This window comes from Pleurodeles waltl, chromosome 8, assembly GCF_031143425.1.
Source record: "Pleurodeles waltl isolate 20211129_DDA chromosome 8, aPleWal1.hap1.20221129, whole genome shotgun sequence".
Lineage (NCBI taxonomy): Eukaryota > Metazoa > Chordata > Amphibia > Caudata > Salamandridae > Pleurodeles > Pleurodeles waltl.
The window spans coordinates 759720090-759740267 of record NC_090447.1 but is presented as its reverse complement, the minus strand read 5'-3'; the positions used below and the strand labels follow the sequence as shown (position 1 = coordinate 759740267).

Here is a 20178-nt window from a genome sequence, read left to right as displayed (position 1 = left end):
CTTGTATCTTGCTTGGGAAATGTCCAGAACAATGACTCCGGATTACGTTGTTAATGCAAGCGGAACCACGCTTGGAGCAGGGGCGGGGGTGGTGGGGTCGGGGTAGTTTTCTTTTTTAGGGATGGGGGAATGGAGTAGTTCTGGTTTTTAGTCGTGGAGGATCGGGGCAGTTCTGTTTCTAGGGGCGGTTGTGGGGTGGTCCTTTTAGTTTTGTTTTTGGGGTGGTGGTGGGGTACTTTTGTTTTTGGGGGTGAGGGCGGGGTAGTTTGGTTTTTGGGGATGAGGGGTGGGAGGATCGGGTAGTTATGTTTTTGAGGGTGGGCAGATCGGTGTAGTTAGGTTTTTGGGGGGGTAGTTAGATTTTTGGGGAGTGGGTGGGTGGGTCGGGTACATTTGTTTTGGGGTGGGGCGGGGTAGTTTGGTTTTTGGGGGTGGAGGTGGGAGTAGTTAGGTTTTTGGGGGGTGGGGTTGGGGTACTTTTGTTTTTGGGGGTGGGGGCAGGGTAGTTTGGTTTTTGGGTGTGGGGGGATCAGTTTAGTTTGTTTTTTGGGGGTCGGGGTATCGGGTTAGTTAGGTTTTTGGGGGGTGGGGGATCGGGGTACTTTTGTTTTCGGGGGTGGGGTAGTTTGGTTTTTGGGGTGAGTGTTCGGGGTAGTTTGGTTTTTAAGGGGTAGGAGGGTTGGGGTAGTTTGGTTTTTGGGGGTGGGTATGGGGGAATCGGGTAGTTAGGTTTTTAGGAGCAGGGGTGTGGTTAGTTTGGTTTTTGGGGTGGGGGGTCAGGGTAGTTTGTTTTTTGGGGGTAGGGGTTCGGGTTAGTTCGTTTTTTGGCGGTCTCGGTTCAGTTGTTTTTAGGGCGGGTGGGGGAGGTCAGGGAAGTGTTTAGAGCTCAGGGTGGGTGGGAGGTATCCGGGGTAGTTTTTTTTAGGGGTGAGAGGTCGGGGTAGTTTTAGTATTAGGGATGGGGGTTCTTCTGGGCCTTAGGGCAGGTGGGGGGTCACATGCTAGAACCACGTGTGTCATTCCACACATGCCTTTTCTTGGCATGCTTTTACAATGAGAAATCGGATCTGGTGGGGATTGGTGATATTAAGTAAATCCACATTCCGAGCAATTTGTTATAATGGTAAATGCATATGATATCTGTTTCAGTAGGATAATATTGTACTAATGCAATTCATTAAATATTTTGCCTTGGCTGGAAGACCAAGCCAAGTGGCGTCACAAAGCCCCCCAGAGCTCACACAGTGTGAGGTGCCCTGAGCTCCAGGGGGCCCTCTCAGCACAGTACTATGGCCTGAGAGCTTCTGCGTGAGTCCAGAAGAGGGGCTTCTCCAAGCACTGTGCAGAGGGGCCCCCTCAAAGTTCGTTACGCCACTGACCAAGCCCTGCAAAGAGACTTCCTTCTGCAGATTGTGAATAGCAATGGGCTTGCTCTTTTTCAGATCAGTGCATGTTGTAATATGCTTAGTAGTTCTTTTGCTGTACTACCAAACATACTACAAAATGCATATTGTAAATAGGCCATGTAGATTGTGACTGTTGGGCACATGGTTGTGGTTTACAAATCCTGTGCATGATTTAAGGGCTTCTGGAGGAAAACAATTTAAGCTTTGTCAGAAAACTAGACTATGGTGGAACAAGAACCTACTCAGCAAAATTGCCTACTGGGAAACGCTGTAAAACACAGCTTCTGGTCCATTCAGACATGGCTTGTGATTTAAAATGCAATTATCAAACAGATTTGCAAGCTCAACAGTGAAGTCTATTTTTATCTTCCCTGAATTACTCACAATATACTGAACTTATTTGCCCCAAATTTGGTGCAGATCTGTCCAACTATTTGTACTGAGCGGAAGAACAATCATTCTTGTCTTGCATGGGGTTTTACTGCTACCCTATAACATTTGCCCACTTGACTATTATTATAAAGTATAAGCAACTGATAGGTCTGATATGGCAAATTTCATGCACAGGGAAAAAAGTCAGGGAAAGGTGTGTTTTCTATTTCAGATCCTATATGTTATTATATTAGCACCTTCAGCTGAAAGAAACAGCCTTCAAATAAAAAAATAAATAAAATTGAACTACAGTTGTGTTTTTGTCATCATGTTACTTCTGTCATGTTGTTTTCTTATCTTTATGCCGTTCAGATAGCAATCTTTTGAAATGTGGTAATTGTTCACCTGTATATTTTAGAGCACCACTTTCATTCTTACCTAGATTATTGCACCTGGTTTACAATGTCATGGCTTTGGAAATGGTAACGAACTGAACATTGTTGGTTATATGGACAATCAGTGCTGAGGGCCAGGGAATAAGAACAATCGGGAACAATGGAGCTGCTTGCAAGAAATGATTCCCTTGTGAGGAGTAGACTTACCCTTGGTTTATCAATTGTAATTTTATCTCAAAGGTAGATTATCTAATGCTGAAGTGTAAACTAGGGTTTACACTTCGTCGTCATCCCTCATCCAGGTGGCAGTCGCCACCTGGAAGAGAGAAAGCTGCTTCAAGCTCAACTCTGACAAGACTGAGCTCATCATCTTCGGAAACGCCACCTCAGCATGGAATGACTCCTGGTGGTCCACATCCCTCAGCGCCCCCCGCACCGACCGAGCACGGCCACAACTTAGGAATGATCCTCGACTCCTCTCTATCCATGACCCGCCAGGTAAACTCTGTCGCCTCCTCCTGCTGGCATACACTCTGCAAACTTCGGAAGATCTTCAGATGGATCCTAGAAGACTGTCGCAGGACAGTCACACATGCCGTAGTCACTAGTAAGCTCGACTACGGCAATGCCCTCTACGCCGGAACCTCAACTAAGAACATCAAAAAACTTCAAGTCAACCAAAACGGCGCCACCAAACTCATTCAGGACCTGCCTCGCCAAGATCACATCTCCAAACACCTGAGGACCCTCCACTGGCTACAGGTTGAGAAGTGAATCACCTTCAAGCTTCTCACCCACATGTACAAGACCATACACAACGCAGGACCAGCGTACCTGAACTACCGCTTCTCCTTCCACACCCTCGCCAGATTCCCTCTGCTCCGCCCAGATGGCCCTGGCCACCGTCCCTTGCATCTGCAAAACCACTGCCGGAGGACAATCTTTCACCTACACTGCAGCAAAGAGCTGGACCAACCTCCCCCCCATCTCAGACATTGCCCGTTGCTCACCATCTTCAGGAAGAACCTCAAGACGTGGCTCTTCGGATGAGACCCTTTCCTTCCCCCCCAGAGCTTTGAGACCCTCACAGGTGAGTAGCCAAGCTTTACAAATATTGATTGATTGATTGATTGAACATTTCTCACAGCATTTTGGGATGAAAAGGTCCACATGGTAATGGATGTGCACCCCTGCCCTGAGTGTTTCAGCTGTTCTGATGTCTGGATCCTTACTGTTTATTTTTCTTGTTATAGGCACACACAGATCATGTGTGTGTACCACAAGATAGGCCCGTCTCACTAATTTCTGTCTTGTTGAACCAGGAGGGGTGCCGAAAGAGCTAACCTCATAGTGGTGGAAGGCTACTGCCTTCACCAGTAGTTAGGCAGCATAAAGGCAGTGGTGGCAGCATAATTGTGTAGTGATCACTAGGAGTGAACAGTTCATTTTGTAACCTGTGTCACTGGAGTGAAGTGTACAGGCTTACTCATTTTTTAAGTTCAGCTGCTGTGTTTAACCCTCGGCTACATCAGTTTGGTGTATAGTGCTGCACAGCGCATGAGTGTTTTATCAGCACTGAACATATGAGTGCCTTGGAAGGGTACAATACAGGAATATTGTAGTACTGTGCAGTGTGTGTATGGTGAATGCATGTGCTAGGTGTGTGCGTGCTTATAAGTTGGACAATACATGAAGGATATAGTGCTATGCAGTGCATGCATGTTAAATGCATGTGCTGGAAGTATGTGTGCCCCTGAGTGAAACAATACATGAAGGGTGTAGTGCTGTGCAGTGCGTGCATGTAGGTATGTATGTGCTGGATGTACGTGTGCCTGTGAATGGTACAATACATGAAGGACCATGGTTTCCATTCTGGGAGATCCAGGTCTGCATAATTTCTCCAGATGGTGTTAAATTTCTCACATATGTACAGAATATTAATTGTACATTCTGAACTTAGCACAGCAGCACTGTCTAAAAGTAATTGCGCTTGGTACACGTTGATGGTTATTGACTTTTTGCTGTTGCCCTTTAAAAGTGTATTGAAGTTTCTAAGCATCAACTGTATTTTTTACATTACCCTTGGGATGCAAAGGACATGTGCACACATTTTCTGCATCGCCAGGTGCACTTTGGAGTTATAGAAAGGGTCACAGATGCTTTCAAGAACCCTTCTGTGATGCAGATAGTGCCGGCACACATATAACATCAGCACTACCATAAGGGGACATTCTCTCATTTGCATGGCGGTGTGGCTCCCGGCAGATGAGGGAAACATTTTGCCTCTGAGCCAGCGCTGTAATAAGAATGCAGGGCAGGCACAAAAAGGTTATCAGGAGGCTCTTGTCTCTGTGCCACAAAAATGTGGTGCACAGTTACTGTGCTCCCCAGGGTGCCTCTCTGAAGGGAGGAAAAGGTGTCCCATGGACCCTGTAGATGTGTTATTTTATGTGTACTTGTAAAGTGCACTATCACTCACAAAGGTTTCCTGGCGCTGAGCCGGTGTGTGTGCCTGGCTCTGCCTATGGTAGGTTGGGTAATTAAAAAAACAGATTTTCAGTTTCTTGCAGAATTCAAGAAATAGGCTCTGATATGGAATGGGAGGCTATTCCTTGCTTTAAGAGCGATGTCAGAGTATGCCAGTACTCCTGATCTGGTTCTGTGTAACTGTGGGATGTGTGTGAATAGGAGTCCTACGGAGAGAAAGTGTCTGGATGATTAGTGGAAAGAGATGTGATTGTTCAGGTAGATGGAGCCTATATTGTGTACTACCTTGACGTTGTGGGTCAGGAGATTCAAATGAGTACATGTGTGTATGGGGAGCAAGTAGAGCTCCATGAGATGTGGTTTTATGTGAGTTGAAGATGAGTCTGGCTCTTAAGTTCTGGATGGTTTGTGGTCTTCTAGTGAGTTGATTGGTGACCCTGGTGTAGTGGGTGTTCCAGTAGTCCAACTTGCTGGTGACTAGAGCATGAGTGACAGTTTTGTCAATGTTGCTTGGGAGCCATTTGAAGATCTTTCTCAGCATCTTCAGGGTGCAGTTATGGCATTGATTTTTGCAGTCATGTCCAGATTTCGGTTTATGATTATTCTGAGGTTCCTGGCATGGGTGCCAAAATGTGGGTCCAAGTTCAGCTGGCCACCAGCTGGAGTCCATGGTGAGGTGTTCTTGTTGAAGATCACTACTTCCGTCTTGTCTGTGTTGAGCATTCATCCAATTAGCGACTTTGATCATGTAGTCTGTGAACTTGTTTCTTGTTTTGGAGGTCTTATCCATGATGCAAAGTGTGAGTTGCATATTATTGGTGTAGAAGAAGATGTTGATGATGTGTGCATGGATGATGTTGGCCGAAGGGATCATGTATGTGTTGAAGAGGGTGATGCAGAGTAATGAACCTTGAGGCACTTCACAGAGCTGTCTGCGGGCTTCTGAGGAGGGTGGTGCCAGGCAAACAAATTGTGGTCTATCCGTTACGAAGGAGCAGATCCAGCAAAGAGCTGGTCCTTAGATGCAAATCTCATGAAAGCATCTGATGCGGATGGGGTATGAGACCATGTCAAATGCTGCATAGAGGTCAGGGAGAATAAGGGCTGCCGTGTCTCCTCTGTCAAGGATCATGCAGATGTCATCTGTGGTGATAATGATTGCTATATCCGTACTCATATTGGGCCTGAATCTGGACTGTGTGGCATCGAGGAGTTGGTGGCTGCTGAGGTGATGGGTGAGACACTGGTTGATTAGTTTCTATAAGACCTTCGGTATGGTAGGAGGGAGATGGGTTTGTAGTTGGAAAGCATGGCTGGGCCATGCGGTGGTTTCTTGAGCATGCGCATTATGGTGGCATGCTTCCAGGTGTCTGTGAATGGAGACATTGAAGATTGGTGTTAGTGCTTTGATGGTCAGTAGGAGTCCTTTGAAGGAAGCGTGGTGCGCGCAAGGGTCAGATGGGGCCCTCGAGTGGATGGTCTTCATGGTCGCAGCTTTTTCGTTGGTGGTGACGGTGGGCCATGAGGCCAGAGTTTGATCTGTGGCAGTGATGTGAACTTGAGTTGCAGAGGCCCAGTTGAGGGTCAAAGGTGCAGTATGGGGGGGTGATTTTGTTACAGAGGATTTCTGAAAGCTTGTTGCCAAGGTCTTGTGAGGGGATGATGTTGGTGGTGCAAGGAGGCTTATTGCTATCTTTGATGATGGCAAAGATTTTCCTTGCTGCTCTCAGTTCTGATGTTAATGTTGTCTGCAAAAGCTGTGCTCTTGGTGTTCTGTATCCGCTGGTGGTAGCGTCTTAGGACTGAGTTAAAAATATCTTTATCTGTGGTGTCTTGTTTTGTTCTCCATTTGCACTCCGGTTGCCTGCAGTGGTGTTTTGGCACCCTGAGTTCCTCTGTGTACCAACAGTAACTCACTACACACGTCTGTAGGGGGATCCCTGTCCTTCTTGAAATTGCAGGCCAGCTACTGCCTGCACTGTGAAAGGTGGACAGTCTACTTCAATCAGCTGGTCTGTCTTTAACTAACGTGCTGCCCCCAGAGCAGTTCAAGTTTGGGCTGCAGTGAGGGCTGTGCATTATATGTAATAGGGCACTCTGTCCCTCCTTGTTCGTAGCACACCTAGTTAAAGGTGCTCTTCGGCACAAACCGGGGCAGTGTATCTATTACATAATGGGGCCCTGATATTCATGTCGTATTCTTGTTGTATCTTGGATTGCAAAGTCCTCATCTACGCAGTAATCAACACAGTAAATCGAACGTTAGATATAAGATGAGTATGCTTTTGTCTTTTATTTATGTTAGATTCATTTCGGAGTATTCCTTATTCCAAGCATAGTTTTAAGTATATATTCTCCTCTTGGTCATTTGAGGTCCTGCACTTTAAAATAAGTCGGAGAAAATAAGTTGCATCTGATCATATTTTGAGGACCGTATTTCTGTGTTTTTGAGGGAAGAGGCACAGTTTATACAGCATTCACTGGTATAACTACATTTATTAAAAACAGTCGCTTGACAAGTCATGAAAAGGTCAGTGAAAATCCTGGGTGAAGCATATTATTCCACATCAGCGACCTAATAAATGTGATCACTGAACTGTGGCAGTCTGAGCCAGGAAGGGAAATCAGCAATGCTAATCAATACGAAGGAGATACAACTGTGATGTGAGTGTAAATGAAAAACAAAAAAGATCACAGGGTCAAATAGAAGGACGTTCTCTAAGTGGAAGAAAGAGTAACTATGTATGGACATCCATTTTACGCCACAGCAGCCTTAAGCCCTCAGAATGCGGTCTCCTCCACCCTGATGCCAAATGACTGAAAAGGTAACTATAACATTTGTATCCGCTATTCCTATGCAAAGTAAATTATTTTCATTATTGTATCCCAGTGGAAGGCAGAGAGACCTTAGACAAAGCAATACCCTTCCTTTGCTTGGAGATTCTTCCAAAATCTTCCAGACTGCTGCTATTGCCTGTTTCTCCCAAATGGCTTGTTATTTTCCTCTAACTAAAAAGAGTGAGTGGCGGGAAGAAAACCACCTATTTTGTCATGGAATCAATATCCTTCAAGATATTCGATAAACAGCAGTTAGACTGGGAAAATCCATTTTCTATCCTTCAGTTGTTACAAAGTCGACTGGGCTTAAAGTTAAGTTTACACGCAATGGTTTGAAATCCCATTGGATCTCTCTTTCGACAATTCAGTGTCATTATATAATCTGCTGTTGTCACAAATATGGCATAGACACAATAAGTTCCCTTGCATGCAAGTCAACAGTATCTGGGCTGTAGTTGGGGAATTATCGAACTCCCATATTGCGTTTAATCCATCATATTTGAACATATATGAGCTTCTTCCTAACTGGCCAATGTGCTTCATTAGGTGAGGCATATGCCTGACTGTTCTCGTCAGTGAAGTCAACAGTCTGTCCTACACTCTGATTATGTGTAACACAGTGGCCTACTCACAGGGCGGTAGCTTCAAGGGGGTGTTTGGGGTGTTTCACCCCCCCCAACAAATATATTCTCTAACAAATATTTAGGTACAGGTGCTTTCAGTCAGGTATGGTGAGGTGGCTGAAGGATTTCACCTGGCACTTTGACATACACACACAGACAAAAGTACACACGACACACACACGCTCTCTATGCTTGTCTTTGTTTTGAAGTTTTTTTTTAGCATGTTGGTTATTGCACAAATTAATTAGTTTTACGTACCCCTAACAATCCCCACCCCTCTCCCATTGGACTGACCCATAAGCCTCCCCATGGCGTGATTCTCATATAATTTATTTTAACATGATATGCAGTTTGATTGTTGTAAAAGTTGAATTTGGCAACCCCGTCCCCATCTTACTTAGTAAGCTACAGCCCTGCCCGCTCAACGTTCAGAGCACTAGAACCTGGGCCTTATTTATACAGAACCAGCAACAGGATCACACCACCGCATGTACCAGTTTTTATACGCAAAATAATGCATGCTTATGTGCTTGGTGTAGTTGCATTGGTATTGGGAGCTTTTGAAGAAGATACCAAAACCTAAGCAGCTTTATTTCTCATAAAAAGTTGTCCAGCTTCCTATAGGCACAATAATTGTTAGCAATCTGGCTGTCCTTCAAATCAGCACCCACATTTTTACAATATGCTTCATACCTCATTTTGTGCAGTGGTATCTGAGGAAAGGGCTCAGAAACTGAGATAATTCACTGGCTCTGGAGTTTTTTCCCTCTGCCACCATCCTGTGTCTGTTCTCCCCTTTTTATCTGAAGAGTGTATTACTCATCATTCCCTGTTCAGTTAATAATTAAGCAAAAAGTGCGACTAAAATTTTTAATTATGTAAACAAATGAGCTCCAAGCAGAACAAAGCAGGATTTTGCACCATCTGAGATTGCATCTATGCTGGGTTAGGTGTTCTGCCTCACTCCAGTGCAAATATTTAACTTTGGATTCAGTCACTGTCTTGATTCACAAAATCCTCAATTGGGCAAACATGGAAGCTGTGGTCTGGCAGGGCTCAAAAAAGTCCATATCCATTCACTGCGGGAACCCAATGAAGCAAGAAGCGACAATGCTGAACATCTTGTTTGCCTCATGTGAACCATTCCAGGAAAAGACTTAGCACATTGTTGCCTTCCTACATAGGTGAGAAAAAATAGTTAAGTCCTTAAGGTGTCTTACTGCTAGTAAAGGGCCCCCTGGTCACTCCTGCAGTCCCCATGTCCTGAGGGCTGGCAGTAGGTAACAAGTCTCTCTCCAGCCAGAGCTCTCCCAAGGTCCAATCCCAACTGGTGAGAATGGTATTTTTCAAATCAAGGAGTCCTTCTGCTTTCTTTGTCCATGTAGTGGCAACTGAAGGCTTCAGGTGACCATTGAAGAGCAAGTCCAATCCCTGGGTGCCAACAGGAGCCAAGAGTCCTTGGGTTTTCTATCTTCTAACAATTATACAAAGGCTACTTTCCTTAGGTGTTTCTTCCTAGATCCAGAAATATTCAAAATAGGTGGTGGTGAGGTGCCAGCCTTGTTCTGTGCACCAGTCAGTGGCTGAATATCTACACCCTATCCTGGAAACATTCTGGCGAAATCTAACCTCTTTTTTAGCACTTTCTTTGTAACCTGTTCCTACCCCACCCCCACAGTCCATCATCTAAAATGGCCCCAGTCTTATCTCCAGTTGCAGGAGGATTACCCCTCTTTCTAGCCACTGTCACATGGAGAAGAGGCTTCCTCTCATATTACACTGCTGCAAATGGTTTTCCCTACTCCTGGGAACATGACCACAAAGTCTAGTGTGGTTCTGGCTAAAAATGTTTTCCTTTCCTGAGACACTTATTTTAGGATGTCCACATCACAACAAAGAACTCTGTGTTGCCAGCTGTTCCTGTACCCCTCACAAATGGCTAATCCCTGCTATGTGTCCACACTTAACACACGTTCTCCTGCAGCCATTGTCCTTCATGAAGATAGTCATTAAGAGTCGGCCTGCGATGTGTATTCAGTCTCAGGAGGAGAGCTACAGGGCAAACCATTTCTAAATCAGTTTACTCTTGGGCAGCACAAAGTACAGTGTTAAACACATCTTATGCTCTACAAATGACATTTAATGTCCATGTCACAGGTGCATTTTCTGTTCCACTTACCATGTGATACTAGAATTTTTAATAAACCAATTTGGTATACCTGATTTTAAAGTATAGTTTTATGGACAAGGCATACATACTGTGTCACCAAATGCCATTGTCAAGGTGTACATTACTGTTAAAACAACTTAGGGTCAATAGTAAAGCTACAAATCAGAGCAGAACTCAAAGGAATGGTAAATTTGCTAAAAAAAAAAATACTCACTGCATTTAATTGTTAATTGTTCCAGGGTGGCTCACAATCATATTCTTTATATGGTTTGTATCAGAGGGCTGTGTGTTTGTGTGTATTCAGTATACAAGACCCAGAACTATTGGGTTTTCATTAGGCTCCTTAAGCAATATAACATATAGCAATGAAATAATTTTTGATTCTGACCAGAAGCTCAGTTGCATTAACTAAATGGATTAAAAGGGGACCCTAAACTGCTACGTCTGACTAGGTGTAGATCTCACCACATCTCCTAAGGCATAAAAGATCTGATGTGGTGTGAATTTGGCATTGTTTCCATCAAATTGTACAAACTGTTTATGCATCGAAAATGAAAATTAGACCCCCTGTGAATTCAAATTTAGTAGAGAGCCCTGTGTTAGGAATTCAGGGAATTGCACCAGGGTACGCCAATTCCAGTTGTAAATTTATATATCAGGTATGGCAACTCCTGTGCGGAAGATTTAGTTTCTACTACAACAAAACAAATCTTGTTAAAGTGGCACATAGTCATAACAGCATAGAGGCATTTTAGGAACCGCCAGGAAGTCGCGGCTCATGGCGGCTGCAGGGAGCAGGGCGGTGCGGGGAGGGGAGGTGTCATATTAATTAAATTAAATAAATTTTTTTTTTTTAAACTTACCTCTGCGCCGCTGATCCTTGTCATCTCAGCAGCAGGCAGGCACAGGCTCCCATCCTGCCCTGTGGCCAATCCTGACGCTGCTCAAAGCAGCATTAGGATTGGCTGGGAGCACCCAGCAAGGGTGCTAGCAGGCAGAGTGGGAGCTTGTGCCTGCACTCTCCAGCCCGGTCACACACAGTGCCGGCCTGGAGAGAACACAGTGCGCATGTGTGTTTGGCTGGCTCGAGACTGCCGGCCAAACATACATGCACACTGAAGGGAGTACACACCCCTCAGTGCTCATCTTCACACAACGCCCCGCCCCTGTAACAATGAAAGGATAATAAACTTTGTTCATTATCCTTTCATTACTGAGGGATTGGCAGCACTTGCTGCTGGTGGGGGGGGGGACACTGCTCTGCCGTAGCAGAGGAGCCACCTCTGGCCGTGGGGGCCACGCAGTCATACTGGGGCACTTTTCAGTTCACATTAGAGTTAAGAAAACAATTAAGGAAGGTGATCTACAAGAGAGAGTGGCGATTTATCTGAGCCAAGTTGTAAACTCCAATGCCCCTGTATCTTTGTTGTAGACATTGCACTCTCTAACCTTTCAAAAGGAGTTGCAGGCATTTTCTAGCCTAAACGCAATGGTTTTCAGTGTTTTTTTGCCGCATCACGGTGCCTGTATGGGTGATTTGTTCTGATATGTTAAGTCATGTAATATTACAGAACAAGATCTCAGCCATACACCTTTTTGGGGCCCAGTTGAAAGTGCAGGCTGTGAATTATTTTTGCAAATCGGAAATGCTAGCTGTTGGACTTTTGCTTATGCAGGGTCATCCCCAGTCTTTTTGCCTCCTGCCTCCTATTTTTTTCTGACCTGTCGCTGTTGGCTTTTGAACTCTGAGCACTTTCCCACTGCTAACCAGTGCTAAAGTGCATATGCTCTCTGTGTGAAAATGTATGTAAGTGGTTTATCCATGATTGGCATATTTGAATTACTAGTAAGTCCCTAGTAAGGTGCACTAGAGGTGCCAGGGCCTGTAAATCAAATGCTACTAGTGGACCTGCAGCACTGGTTGTGCCACCCACATAAGTAGCTCTGTAATCATGTCTCAGACCTGCCACTGCAGTGTCTGTATGTGTAATTTTACACTGTAAATTCGACTTGGCAAGTGTACCCACTTGCCAGGCCTAAACCTTCCCTTTCCTTACATGTAAGGCACCCCTAAGGTAGGCCCTAGGTAGCCCCAAGGGCAGGGTGCAGTGTATGGATAAGGTAGGACATATAGTAATGTGGTTTATATGTCCTAACAGTGAAATACTACCAATTTCGTTTTCACTGTTGCAAGGTCTGTCTCTCTCATAGGATAATATGGGGGCTACCTTTAAATATGATTAAAGTGTAGATTCCCCTAGAGAGTAGATGGACATGTGGAGTTTGGGATCCCTGAACTCACAATTTAAAAATACATCTTTTAGTAAAGTTGATTTTAAGATTGTGAGTTTGGAAATGCCACTTTTAGAAAGTGAGCATTTTCTTGCTTAAACCATTCTGTGACTCTGCCTTGTTTGTGGATTCCCTGTCTGGGTCAGTTTGACAGTTGGGTTGTTTTTCACCTCACACCAGACAGTGACACAAAGGGAGCTGGGGTGTAATCTGCATTTCCTGATTAGCCATCTCTGCTAGGAGGGAGGGGTGGAGTGGTCACTCTCATCTGAAAGGACTGTGCCTGCCTCTGACAATGCTGTCTCCAACCCCCTGGTGTGTGTCTGAGGCCTTGCCTGGGCAAGGCAGGATTTCACAAGAAGGTGTGAGTCCCCTTTGAAGGAAGGTGACTTCAAAGACTAAAATGGGTATAAGAAGGGCACCCAAACTTACAAACTTCAGAAACACTTCTGGAACCAAGAGGAACCTCTGCCTGGAGAAGAGCTGATAGCTGAGGAAAACGTGCTGCCCTGCCTGTGACTGTGCTTTGTGGAGCTTTCCTGCAGTGCTGCTTCTGCCAGAGTAAGAGGGCAAAGACTGGACTTTGTGTGCCTTCCATCTTGAAGAAGAAATCTCCAAGGGCTTGATGTAGAGCTTGCCTCCTGTTGTTGAAGTCTCAGGGATAGCAAAGACTTCTTCCTGCCAGCACCTGGAGTCTCTGGAGAGACCCCTACTCTGCTCTGTGGTGCCCTTCCAGTTCCTGGGACCCTGAAAGGAGAGGCTGGCAGCCTAAGGACAAAAATACACGCACCGAGCACCGTGCGGAGAAAAGATCGACGCGAATCCGATCGCGGCTGAGAAAACGACGCGACGCCGGTTCCGCAGCTGAGAAACGACGCCGCAGGAAACGCGACCGAAAAACCGACGCCCGGAGCAGGAGAAACGACGCGCAGCATCGCTGACGGAGGCTGAGAGATCGCACCCTGCGCCGCGGGACTTTCGGATCGTCGTGTGGCTGGCTTTTTCAACGCGCACCGCCGTGCCGAGTTGTTTTCGACGCACACAGCCGTGCAGGGTTACTTTCGACGCACACCGCCCGTGCGGGGTTATTTTTGACGCAAACCAGGTACATTTTCACGCTAGCAGCGCTAGTGTGGTGTTACAACTACCTAAAGACTCTTTTTATTTTAAACCTTTAAAAAATCATAACTTGACTTGTGTATGTTGGATTTTTGTCGTTTTGGTCTTGTTTTGTCTAGATAAATATTTCCTATTTTTCTAAACTGGTGTTGTGTCATTTTGTAGTGTTTTCATTAAGTTGCTGTGTGTGTTGGTACAAATACTTTACGCCCAGCACTCTGAGGTTAAGCCTACTGCTCTGCCAAGCTACCAAGGGGGTAAGCAGGGGTTAGCTGAGGGTGATTCTCTTTTATCCTAACTAGAGTGAGGGTCCTTGCTTGAACAGGGGGTAACCTGACTGTCAACCAAAGACCCCATTTCTAACACTAGCCTAAACCTGAAGAGGCTGTGAGAAGGGTTGAAGGAATCAGCTTCACTACTGAGGTGGGAGAGTCACTTTCAACTGTCACATTTATATCTTGGTTCATGAGGTTAGAATATATCCTCTGGTTATAGGGGCCGTGTATGGATGTATGTCTGGAACAAAAGTGATTGGTATAAGATCCTAAACCACAAATAGCTGTTAAATTAAGATTAAATTATATTCTGACAATTTAATCAGAAAGGCAGATTGCTCTGTGACTTAATCCTCAAGACACTGATGTAATTGCACTGACCTTTAAGTGCGCAGCAAGGTCATGTTATTGGCAATGGAGTGCTCTGCAAATTTCTGTAACATAGCAATTGCATGGAGCTCTAGGGCAACACTTTGTAGCCACCTATACAAATTCAGCACCACTAAGGTTGCAACTGTGTGGTGAACATTTGACTATAAAATGTTGCTTAGACCCTTGAGCATTTAAATGGGCCTGTGTCTGTTGGGATTAAGGAACTACTGTGTTTGGCATGGCAGTGTCCCTATGTGCACAAGTGTCAGGGAATTTAATATCAGGTAATGTCAGTGATGTACCAAAGGCCCCAGCAGCCCCACGGCAACCTGGGAGGGTGGCGGCTTAAGCTCCAGTGGGCCTCCTCAGCACGGCAGCTTGGCTGAGAGTCCGGGGGTGGGGTGCTTCATGTACTTTGCAGGGGGGCCCCCTCAAGTTTTGTTACGCCAGTGGGTAGTCTTCATTGTTTCATGAGGTTGCAAAAAGTACTTTAATGCTTGTGACCTTTCTGTGAAGTTGTTCTTATTGCAGAAGTTTCCACGAGGGCTATGCGTCCTAGAAGTAGCACTATTTCTTTGCCTGACAATCAGAGCTTGCAGCATTGAAATGCACCCCAACAAAGGAAGGCAGGATAATTTGCCATTCTATCTGCAGTCCTTGAATTTTTGGGGAAGGTGTATTTTCATGTCACTTTCCGTAATTTCAATAAGCCGAAAAAGAGGAAAACAGGCATTTCCCTCTGCATGTGTGAAAAGCTTTTCGATTCTCAGGAGAGGATTTCGGACATCCAAGGACCTGCGGCTTCAACACATGAGACACCAGCCATGGGAATGCCCACATTATTTCAGCATTTGTCTCCCTTTGCTGAATACTATGTATAGGACTCAGAGATAGGGTGACCACCTCACTTTAAACATTCCAGACTCTCTTTCCAGAACCCAGAACTTTTCGTCCACAAGTCATTGCTTACAGGTATTTTGGTCAAGTTAGTTCAAATGGAGTAAAATAAGACTGCAATATCAAGAATCCATTAAGTTATCACACAGAAGTACATGACTGGACACTATGGGCTGATTTACAGTTTCACAAACAGGTGACTTTGTTACAAACGTGACGTTTATCTTGTCTACCTTATTATAAATGCTAGTGAAGACAGGGCACTTGTCATAAAGCAGACAGTATATTTGTCACTACTGAGATTAAGTAACTCACCTACCAAACTCTAAATGCAGTCTTATTTACAAAATGACCTGGAGACTGCTGGTGATCCTGCTGAAAGGCCACATAACTTGTGGTTTTGAATTTTGCCACTGTCAGAAAACCAGCGGACCAACTCATGTGGCGAAATCAGTTTTGAGTTTATTTATTCTGTCTACCACTAAAAGCCTCATGCCTTAATTAGTATGGGTGCAGAACAAGGCACATCTTTGAAAGCTAATGATCCACACTGGAAGCGCTGATCAATTCACAGTGTGCAGGCCCGCATCAAAGGGACAGCACCCCTTGAAGCGCGAATGTCACTGCTGAGATACCCACTGCTGCTAACTGAAAAGTTCAGCGCTTCCACTTTTAACTTCATTTGTCTAAATGTTCTGTCCTCCTTACATATTCATGGATGGGTGAGTCATGCTACATCACATCTATATTCTGTCTCTCTCTAGAAATATGTCTCAGTCCAGGGGGAGTGAAAGCCCAATCTGATTTGAGGATCGCTTTGAAAGGAGTAGAATGGGGGAGAAGCAGCTGTGCTATACATCTCTGAGCGCCAAGAGAATTGCATTATATTCCCAACTCCATCACAATCTGAGCACCCCACTGCACATCTAATTAATTTCTTATTGGTTTCCCACTGGATTCTTTCTCAGACCAGACGCAAAATAAATCCCGCCAAAAAGAGCATTCTGCTTTAGCAAATTCTCGTGATTATTCATGGGGAAGGAACTGGCTCAGTGGCTGATGGTGACCTTTTTCCAAGTACATCTCAGAAAGTGCCCAATGGATGTCAGCACATGTCTGAATGGGCAGTTGTTGTCCTGAATGTGCAACATTCTCATGCACTAGTAAGCAAACTTCAAATAGCCTTGTATGCAGGGGCGGCTCCTTTGCAATGGCCTGGGAGTGTCGCCCCCTGGCTGAGCCAGGTGCCGAAAGATAAAATTATATTTCTTTATCAATTTATCTTTCAGCTGCTGGCTCACACAGCAGCATGTGAAGAAAGGAGCGGGCTGGGCCACAGGAGGTGGGAGAGAGGAGGAGGAGAGAGTGCATCTAAGTGTGCATGTGTGTTTGACCAGCCGCCCTAGGCCGGTCAAACACACATGTGCACTTAGGTTTCTCCAGCCCGGCTGTGTTGAACAGCCGGGCTGGAGAAACTGCACAGACACCAGTGTTCTGTCTGAGCAGCAGTCCAAGCTGCTCAGACCAATCCTGATGCTGCTTTCTTGCTATGTTAGCATGAAAGCAGCGCCAGGATTGTTGGGGAGCCTGTTCTCGTGTCCCAGTGAATGCTGGGAAACCAGAAGAAGAGGAGGAGCGAGGCAGCAGGAGGTGGCACTGCCGATGGGAAGAGGTACATTTTTTAAAATTATATTTTTTATTCCCCTCTCCTCTTCCTCGTCCCTCCCCCCTGCCCGCCCCACCCCTTGAGATTTGCGGCAGCTGCCGCGTCTTGTGGGCTGTAGAATATAGTGTATATTGATTAAATATCTTGCTCATGTTTTTGTTTAGTGTGTCCCTCCTCTTTGTCTCTTCTGTTCCCTTTCCACCAGCCCACTGTCATGCTTGTGTTCAGTATTTAAATGAGACAGAGGTAATCAGTTCTTAAATGCACAATGGCAAGACTGCTTAATACTCTTCCATCAATGTCAGTCATTAGGAAGTCTCTTTTAAGTACGATGGCACCCGGTAACAGCAATTATGAGTGGGGAAATGATGAATTATGGGTGGCGGTCACACCAGGAATTACTGGTTTTCCCTGTAATTATTGATTTGTAAGGAAAACCTCAGGTTCTACTTTGTAAGGAGAGAAAATTATACACTTTCTTAGATCGTCATCTCAATGTTATTCAACCAACAAAAAATGTTGTTTTGCATGTAAACAAAAGAATGGCACTTTATTAACAGTGTCCTTTCTAGCTCTCTTTGTAATGCAGTCTGTACAAAACATACAGGGCCTGATTCACAAAGGTAAAATTACACTTTTGGGTAAGTTTATGATTGTTTGTTATTCACAAAGGTATTTTCTAGTAGTATCTTTAGGATGGCTGAAGTCTCTCACAGGGCTCTCCAATGATTTTATGTGTGGAGACTTCAAAGATACTTCTAGCAAGTTACCTTTGTAACAGCAAACAATCGTTTCTTGTGAAACCATGTGTTGCATTAAGCAGAAAACAGGTCTCCATGAACATGCTTTGTGTAATAAAAGGTGTGTCTCTTTTATTCTGCATATCTCATTTATGTTTTAAATAGTCCTGAGTGGAATTTCAACTAGGCCAGAGTAATCAGAGTCATTTTGGTAATTTCGCATTATTCTTTGATGCAGAATGATTGATAACTTCGCAATTACTCCTGCTCACGCTATGGAAGGGAAATCCTGCAGCAGGAGCACATTTAGCTCGCATTCTCTTTTCCTGCCTGGCTGCATTTAGCACTTTTTCTTAGTAGCATTTTGTGCTAAGAAATTAGCGCTAATTGCCAGGAGGAAGCTGTGGAAAATCCTACCCCAGGAGCACAATTAGCAAGTGTGGGTGCCTGCTCACTCTCACTATTGGGGGCCGATTTAAGAAAAGTGTTGCTGCACCCAGGGCAGTGCCACTTTTCTTGCGCCCCTTAATTCCCCCACACCACCACCATGTGTGCGATGTTTTTAAAATACAGTGCACCATGGCACTATAGGGGGCAATAGCTTCAACATCTTTTACGCTATTGATGTACTGTTCAGGGTTAGCGCCAAAAGGTTGTAGCACCAAAAGGTTGGCGCTAACCCTGAACAGTACATAGAGTTCCAATATAAATAATGGTGTGCCCCCTTTTAACTCCTGCTCTGAGCAGGTGTTAAAAATGCTGAAACAAATGGTGCAAGGAAATCTTTTAGATTTCTTTGTGCCATTATTTCAGCCCCCCAGCAGGGGAATGCACCCTTGCATAGATTATGCCTGGCGCAGGCATAATGTGGTACAAGGGATTACAAAGTGGGGCAATGCATGCATTGCACAACTTTGTAAATCTGGCGCAGTAATTTTGGCCTCGTTGGGCCACATTAGCTTGAAAAGCAATTATGCTAGTGTGGCATAAGGAGACACCAGGTCCTCTTAAATCTGGGCCTTAGTGTTCTGCTACATTTAGCGCTATCAGAGCAAAATGCATCCTCACATCCAATTTTGGATGAGAAGGGGCATTTTTGCAGTAGGAAATAGTGCTAAATGAAGAATTACTTTTCTTGTGTAATTGCACATAGTCTCACATATCTTTAAGGTAATTCTGTGTGATTATGCTACAATTAATTACGCAAGTTCTACCCACCCCTATATTTAACACTGGTCTCACAAAGAGTGAAACATTAGACCATAAAAAGAGGACTAAAATGTTTGGGAGTCTTTAAGCTCTGGCTTCTTGAAATAACTTCTTCTTTGAGAACAGTGACTGTGAGTAGCATGAATTTGCATGAATAATAAAAAATACATTTACGACAAAGAAAGGACATCGCTGCAGATAAAAGCTCTATGTTCTCAGTTAAAGAAGCTTGTTTTGCTGCTGGCCATGTGCTTTGCAAATGACGCTTGCCGTCTGCTGTAATTGATTTGTACTGAGCCATCTAGTGCTCTGCCTGCAGATGTTGTGTGTGGCAGTAGCTCTGAAATGTGTGGAGGAAGTTTTATCATGCTGCTTTGCTGCTCCTGCTATGTTAAGAATGTTTGTCTTACTGCTGTATATGTTTTCGAACAAAACCACGTCCTATTACTGCTCATTTCATTGCAGCGTTATGAGTGAAGGAGTTTCCCTTGTTATGTGTGGATGAAGACTATTTGTTGATCATGTTAAGTGGAGAGGAAGCTGTACCTTTTACAACACCCTTATTGTGTAACAAGGACATTCCATTTTGGATCTGCACTCCACCTCTAACTTCTTATAGTGTGAGCAACTCTAAGAGCAAAACATGTTTGTTAAATCTCAGTACAGGTTAAGATCCGGCCAATGAGGCATAGTGTGACAATATGCTGCCTTGGATTCTCTGGTGCGTCTTTCTAGAACCATTCTACAAAGACTGCCTTTTACTCAGTGTACAAAAGGCAGTACCTCAAAGATTCAATTGCTGTGAACTACAGCTGGAGATTGTAGTGAGGCTCTGCCCCTACATCCCAACGGATGAGGTGCTACTTACTACACCACATCATCAGAGAGCTGGGTCAGAGACACCCCATCATTAACAAGCATTTGCAATGCAATGGTTCTCTCCTTTGCTCAAGTTAGAGCTATTAGCGTTGTAAATTCCTAACTGGACTTTTCTTGCCATATAAATTGAAAATGAAAAGTAAAACAGCTGACATAAGGGAGCCAATTCAAATTTCCATGGCCACTATAATCATGAGCGCAAGGGAGAGACAGAAAAGGAAAACGACGTTTTCTTGCAGTCAAACGTATTGGCAAACATGCAATTATCCATGTAACAGGATCGATGGCCATAGCGGTAACAAAACTGCCACAAGGAGGGACAAACAGAAAGCATTTACCAATGATAACAAAGGATTTTTGAAAGGCAAGCCGATGATCGAGTGAAAGTGAGAGGTGTGCTGTGGGTGTGGTTAAAAGCCCACAGATTGATTACAACAG

At 44.6% G+C, this 20178-nt stretch overlaps 1 protein-coding gene across 3 annotated transcripts in view; it reads left to right on the top strand.

The window, feature by feature from the left end:
• Nucleotides 1-20178, top strand: part of GLRA2 (glycine receptor alpha 2) — an 852631-nt gene that overhangs the window by 718784 nt on the left and 113669 nt on the right. The gene's annotated exons all lie outside the window — the stretch shown is intronic.